The sequence below is a fragment of the Macaca nemestrina genome, chromosome 11 (assembly GCF_043159975.1).
Source record: "Macaca nemestrina isolate mMacNem1 chromosome 11, mMacNem.hap1, whole genome shotgun sequence".
NCBI lineage: Eukaryota > Metazoa > Chordata > Mammalia > Primates > Cercopithecidae > Macaca > Macaca nemestrina.
In genome coordinates this window covers 89,580,189-89,587,824 of record NC_092135.1, presented here as the reverse complement: position 1 = coordinate 89,587,824, position 7,636 = coordinate 89,580,189, and positions in this window count along the sequence as shown.

Genomic DNA, 7,636 nt, shown 5'->3' with positions numbered 1-7,636 from the left:
ATAAGAGAAAGACAGAAAGAGATTTCACATGGAAAGAAGACAGAGAAAAGGAGAAGGTCATGTGAAGAAAGATGAGGCAAAGGTTAGAGTTACTCAGCTATAAGCCAAGGCAGACTTAGAGTCTCACAGGAAGCTGAAGAGGCGAGAAAGGATTCTCACCCAGGTCCTTTAAAGGAGTATGGCTTTGCTCGCACCTTCATTTCAGACTTCTGGCTTCCAGAACTAGGAAAGAATAAATTTCTGTTGTTTTAGGCCCCATGTTGGGGGTAATTTGTTGTGACAGCACTGGGAAACTAACATAGTCACCAAATCCTCCTGAGACTACCTTTTTAATATCTCTGAATCCATCCTTTCCCCCTCGCTTTTATGCCACTGATATGATTCAGACTACCATTACATTCCACACATATTTTAATTGATAGAAAAGGAAGTTGATGGGTAGAGCCAAGACAACCTTCTGATCTGAGTTTTATGAGGGCCTGGTCTTAATTACTCTATGCTTTGGATCCACTATCTGTTCACACTGAGCACTTCTAGAAATGGGGAAACAATGACATACTTCATTATTATCATCAACTAACTTCTGCTCCACACCTGACAATTACACCATGCAGCAGAAACATACATAGTTACATTTTCCAGAGTTTGAAAAACTGCAGCTATTTCTCATCTACCCCTTGAAGAAGGAAAACAAGTTGCTTCATTTTTGCACACGTCTTTCTGATACTGCAGCAGTGTGCTGGAGAACACAGACCTCTCACGAATCTAAATATTTCTTCCTTCTCCTTGGACTAAGGAAAAGCTATGGCAGAAAAAGAACTCCATTGCTCTGTGGGATTAACCAGATTAAACCCTGAGCTGACTGATTGGAAGGAGACGTCAACAAAGGCTTTCAGGCAGAGAGAGCAATAATTCCATCTCTAAGATTGATAAATAGTTGTTCGGTACCTAGAGGAATGTTTTTGAATTATTCTGAGCTTTAATGCCTACAAAAAAAATTTCTCTTTCCACTAAGGCAGGTGCCCATCGGCAGATGTTCCAGCAACTGTACCACTCTACAAAGTATAGAGATCCAGTCCCCTGGGGCTAATGAGGTTATTGATTCCTAAGAACTATCTGGCTTCAGGCAAACTACCTACTCCCAGAGACTGAAATCTATGCCAGTGTGAATATTGTAGTCTGTTTTCCCACTGGTGTACTGCAAGTTCAATAGTCGTAACCTATAATGTAGGAATTTAACAAATACCATATCAATGGGTTGCTAATTACAGATTATAGGCAATGATGTCAAGAATAACCTCCTTAAACCTTCCCCAAGCACTAGGACGCTCAGAATTTCCCTCGATGCCTGTTTACACACTTTTAGAGTCTAATACTTTATCTCTTCCTCTCAATATGATTCATCTCCACCCTGACACTATAATAATAAGACTAAAAATATTACAGCATATCAAATTTGGAGCGAGGCAGTGAGAAAATCTGGGAGAAGTTTCCACTCGAAGCCTCTTCTGTTCATGTCTATCACAGCTTCTCATTACCTGAGAACGGAAATCACAATGAATGTTTCTGCCGTGAAGAAGTGCAAGAAATAACAAACTGGAATGTAAAAAAGACAGTGTTTTTGATTATATATAATTTGGGTGAGTATAGAAATAGGCCATGGAGGAGCATGTAGATGTGCATAAACGTAGACATACATTTTGGCAAAATTAAATTGCATTGTCACAGAAGTGTGACCATAAAGTAATAAGATTAGTTTCCTTGTCAAACTTGCGGAAATCATTTGTCATTCTGTATATGTATGTATTCTATAATTGTGTTTCAAATGTAGCAACCCTTAAGTACCTGGTCTCACAAATACACTGGAGTCTATTCTCAATTCTACATTCACCCAGTTAGATTTATGACTCTCATAAATAATCCAAAGATTCAGGGTCCATGATTAGAATGGACCCATAGACAAATTAGGTAGACATGAGGCATTAGGGCAAAACACATAGGCCCACCCTAATTGAGTAGGCAGCTACCACTCTCCATTCTAATGAACCAGTTTCAGCTGTACTAGAAAAGTCCTCTTGTCAATAGAAGAAGTCCCAAAATTTCCATCATCTGCATGCCTGACACCCACATGGCTGACATGCCTTTAACTACCATTTATGGACCAGGTACTTTATATACCTAATCTCTAATCCCTATAGCCACTCACAAATGTGCATATTACTATCATCATTACTATTTAACACATGAGAAAATAGGCTCATAAAGGTTAAATGACTCGCCTAAGGGCCCACAAGTGATGAGTGGATGAACATAGATTAGAACTTCTAATTACCAATCTTCTGTCTTATTTCCAAGCTTTGTGACTCAAAGACAAAGCTTGTCATGCCACAATTAATGTTCAAATGCAAATGTAGACAGCATAAGATAGTAAGACTCTGTGTAACTCACACTGAGGATCCAATGAGGAGAGCAGTGGAGCCCCCATACGTGGTAAGAGTGTGGAAAGAAAAGGTTGCAGAGAAGTGAGTCTGAGGGTCTTAGGGACACAGTGTGCCTTCTCACAATTCTACCCAGGGGGGCGACTGAATTCTCAAAGCCTTGTCTTCTTTTATCTCATGAGGCAAAAGCTCACTTTCATTCTGGGCTTCAAAGGTAGCCAGCACATTTGAATTACCCAATTTGTCATAAAATATTGTTAGGAAAATGCCAAAACTGTCAAAGATGAATTAAATTTTTCTGACAGCTTGAGTTGGACTCATGTCCCTTCTTTCATTTGATATGTTACTGCTTGGTTTTTCACAATCTTGATATCCGTACTTAGAAACAACATTCTCAGACACCAGATATCAAGGAAGGGTTCAGGCCCTACTGCCTGAGTTCAAATTTTCAGAGTTTGGAGGAAGGCAGCCCAAGGGTCACTGGAATTATAATAACTAAAGGGAAAAAATATATACCAAGTTAGGCTTATGGCTTCCTCCCTAACTACCCAAGGGACAGAGATAGGGAGTAAGATAACTAGATGACATTTTTTGTCATTGTTCTTCCTAAAGGTCAACATTTCTTCAGATCTGGTTAAATTTTCAGCATTCTTACCTCTGCATGTTCTGTCCAGCCCCTCCTATTGCTATAATTTTGAGGAAGTCACTGAGAGAAAGTGCTGACTCATAAAATTACTGACTGGAAGCCAGTAAGTGACAGCACTTACAGGCAAGGTTGTATTAAAAAATGTAATGAAGTCAAGAAATTTCTCTGGGGGCTTTGGCTTTTTACTGAAGTAAAATAATTTTCCCGCACCTTTGTTGTCTCACTTTGTTGCTTTTCATATTTGCAACTTTGATGACCAGAAAAAAAAACCCACAAAAAACCCAAAACAAACCAAAACAAAAACAAGCAGAGGAAGAAAGAAGGGAGGAGAGGGGGTGGGGAGAGAGAGAAAGAGAAAGAAATACGTGCATTAAAGAAAGGATTTGTTATCAGTGCCCTCTTCTGGAAACACATGAAAGTAGCTTGGAATCGAGCTGTAGCATTTCTTTGAGGAGAAGGCAAAGAGATTTATGCTGGCAGACAGTGTCAGGCTTCCATGTGTCTGATGTTATTTGGGGTTGACATAATGAAGTAGAAAGAGCCCTAAACTTAGAAATCAAAAATTGTGGATTTAAATCCAGCCTTTGCTCCTAACCTTCTACAACCTCAATATTTAAATCATTTGGTGTTTTCAGTAGGGTAGACCATATATCTGGATTAGAATCACCAGAGGCTTTTGCTAAAAGTGCAGAATCCCAGGATTCACTCCATCATTGGAATCAAATGGCAGGAAGAGGTATGAATCTCAATTTTAAACAATTTCCAGGGAAATTCTTAAGTAGTGTTCTGGCTTCGGTTATCTAATCTGTAGGTCGATAACTACAGAAAACTGATGATTTTCTTAGATTAAGTGACATATAACGCCCCTTACACATCTAACGCTTCATGATCTTATAAAACAAAACAGAAGGAATGATTCCTCAATGGATTAACAAATTGTGATAGGCCCATACTTTTACTCCTCAGGAGTAAAAAGGAATGAATTATTGATACATGCAGCAACATGCATGAATCTCAAAATATTTATGCTAGGTGAAAGAAATCAGACACGAAGAGATTATTCCATTTTCATAAAATCCTAGAAACTGCAGAGTAATCTATACTCACAGAAAGCAGACTGGGGATGGGGCAAAAAGAAGGAGGTTTTACAAAGGGGGCAACTATGAAACTTTAGGGGTGAAGGAAATGTTTATTATCTTGACTGAGGTGGTGGTTTCCTGGGTAAGCACATATGTCAAAACTTGTGAAACTGTACACTACATCTCTGCCATTTACTATAAATCACTTACCTCAACAAAGTTGAAAAAGAAAGAAAAGAAAACAAAGAAGGGAAAGGAAGGAAGGAAGGAAGGAAGGAAGGAAGGAAGGAAGGAAGGAAGGAAGGAAGGAAGGACGGAAGGAAGGACGGAAGGAAGGGAGAAAGAGAGAGAGAAAGAGAGAAAGGAGAAGGAAGGAAGGGAAGGAAGGAGGGAAGGGAAGGAAAGGGAAGGGAAGGGAAGGGAGGAAATGGACTAGGATCTTGGGGAAGTTTGGATATCCATCTTCCTGGATATCCAAGATTTCCTTTCCACCTGTAGCAGACAGGAATCTTTCCTGAGTTAGCAGACAGGAAGAGTGAGCGTCCCTGGACTGAGAGCAGGGAGGCTTTGTTAAACAGGGAAGGATCTGCGGGCATCCTAAATCGCTCCACTTCAAAGGCCGGAGAAGCAATTTGGAAGCTGCAAGAGCAGAGCTTGTGCAGTGGTCTGCATAAGCTGCAAGCCAGAAGCCTCTGCCTGCCACCCAATCCATTCACAGCATTGTGGATACTCCCCACCTGTCTCCCTGTTTTGTTGCAGAGCTGGGTAGTGCCTGGATCAGTCCTCATGTTCATCACATTCAGCCCAGGCTGGCATCAGGGCTTTGGAGGCTGTATCATTGGAAAGGCAGTGTCTGTTTAAAATTACCTTGCTAGGCCAGGCACGGTAGCTCACTCTTGTAATCCCAGCACTTTGGGAGGCTGAGATGGGAGGTTCACTTGAAGCCAAGAGTTCAAGACCAGTCTGGTCAACAGAATGAGACCCCCATCTCTACAAAAACACAAAAATAAAAATAAATTAGCCGGGCCTGGTGGTACACACATGTAGTCCCATCTTCTCAGGAGGCTGAAGCGGGAGGATCGATTGAGCCCAAGAGTTCAAGCCTGCAGTGGGCTGTGAGGGCACCACTGCACTCCAGCCTGGGCAACAGAGCAAGATCCCATCTCTTAAAAAAAAAAAAATATATATATATATATATATAGTACCTTGCTAGCCCAGAGGAGTCTCGAACTGGCGTCAAGTTGAGGACTTGCTCCAGGCTCTTTCAGAAGAATGTTCCCAGCTCCCCACTGCCACCTCAGCTGAAACTGGGATTGCAGTCTCTATCCACACACTCCCTTCTCTTATCCTCCCAATTGGTTTCCCCTCTCCCCCTCCCACAGAGCCCACTTTCTGAGCTCTGAGCTCTGCTTTCTGCAAGCTTGAAAGAAGTTTACTGGAAGCTCTGGCAGAAAGTTAAATTGAATAAAGATCAAAGTTAATAAATTTCCTGGTAAACCCACAGATGGTCCACTTTAAAGGCAATAGTCCCATTCACTTCTGATTAAAATAAAAATTGTCTGTAAGAAAACTCCCTAGAACAAAGTTGAATGATGGAACTATATTAAGAGAGCAGTTCATTACCCTTAAGTGAAAAATGCACAAAGTCATCATTCAGAGGCAGTCATGGAGTGGTGATGGTAAAGAGGTAATTAAAGGGACAACCTACATTTAGCTGAACAATTTGGGAAATCCTAGAAATAGAACAGTCTCCCCAAAATGCATACTATCTTCAGGCTACCTAGATGATCAGATTGGTGTCACATTTTATGCATAAGTCCAGTTACCTTTGAGTATCAGAGTGCAAACATTAGAAGCAAGTTCTGCCCATGGTCACTAATTTGGTTTCTCTGTTTTTGGAGAAAGCATTTACTTGTATCCATTTCCTCATCTCCTAATATTTATCCCCATTAGCAGGTGCATGTTACCTGACCAACCTCAGGGAGGTATGTACTTGCATATTCACCTTTCTCCTCCCTACCACCAGGGCCACCTCACATTTTCCAACTTCAGAAACAATGAACTTAGTAGAATCTTAACAATTTTATTAAAGAATAGAAATGTACTGTTAATTACACAAAAATTGGTGGCAACATTAATTAGACTCTGGATCATTGATATTCCTCATTCCTTCCCCTTTTCTTTCCATGTCAATGGAGCATGCAACTTTATTTACACCAAAGACTTTCTTAGGAAAAGTATAAATTACAACATTCTATTTCTAAATTCCTCAGCCACAGACTCTTCTGTAAATCTTGGTAGGTCCACTTGTTTGGAAAAGATGAAAATCTCCAAGATTAACTGGAAATTTGTAGACAAACTTTGGTCCAGCTCTCCTGTGCTCTCTGCATTTCTTTTTTTTTTTTTCTTTTTTGAGATGGAGTCTCGCTTTATCGCCCAGGCTGGAGTGCAGTGGCTGCAATCTCGGCTCACTGCAACCTCCACTACCTCCAGGGTTCAAGCAATTCTCCTTCCTCAACCTCCTGAGTATCTGGGACTACAGAAGCATGAACCACACTTGGCTAATTTTTGTATTTTAGTAGAGACAGGGTTTCACCATGTTGGCCAGGCTGGTCTTGAACTCCTCACTTCAGATGATCCACCAGCTTCGGCCTCCCAAAATGCTGGGATTACAGGAATGAGCCACCGTGCCCTACCTGCTCTCTGCATTTTAGAGATGGAAAGTGCTAACTGTGGAGGTAAAGTATTTCATGAATATATGCAGACACAGCAAAGACAAGTCGAACCTGTATAATGATAGCACGCTTTAGATTTTATGGCCAAAGCTAATTTTAACTAAACAAAAAAGGCCACCCAAATCTCCAAATTCTTATTCTAATTGCTGCTGACTTAGAATGATCCTGGGGAGGTCAATTACCATCCTCTTAACTCTGTTTTCTTCTGACACTCTCTATCAAGTTCCACTAAGTATATCAAAAATTAACAAAAAACTCTTTGACTTCCTTAGGTGGGAAGGAATCCAGGCAGATTAATAGGACACAGTATTGCAATTCTTAATCATTGAGATTTCTGCAGGCTGGCAGGTGTAATTAAACAGTCATCAGCCCATAAACTGCAGGGTGAGAGTTCAGTGCCGATGTGTCAAATTGGACAAAGTTAACCAGAGGGCTCACCTGAGGAATGAAACTGGGAGACACTCAAGCTTTAGAGTGCCCCATTAGAATCAGACAGTAATTATAAAACAGGATTCACGGAGAGCTCTTTCAAATTCCAGTGAAGAGCTCATTTCTGAAGCCATTTGTTAAGTTATTGCAGCCGACTATTGCCATTGCTGCAATCGCTTTTGCAGAGCCAAAAAAGAAACTAATTTTAGCTACGTCTTCTTCTACCGCTTACCTTTCCTAGGAAAGAATTTTCTTCAGAGAATCTGAAAGTTGAATCTTCTAGTAATAAACACTTTAGAAGATAGAAAG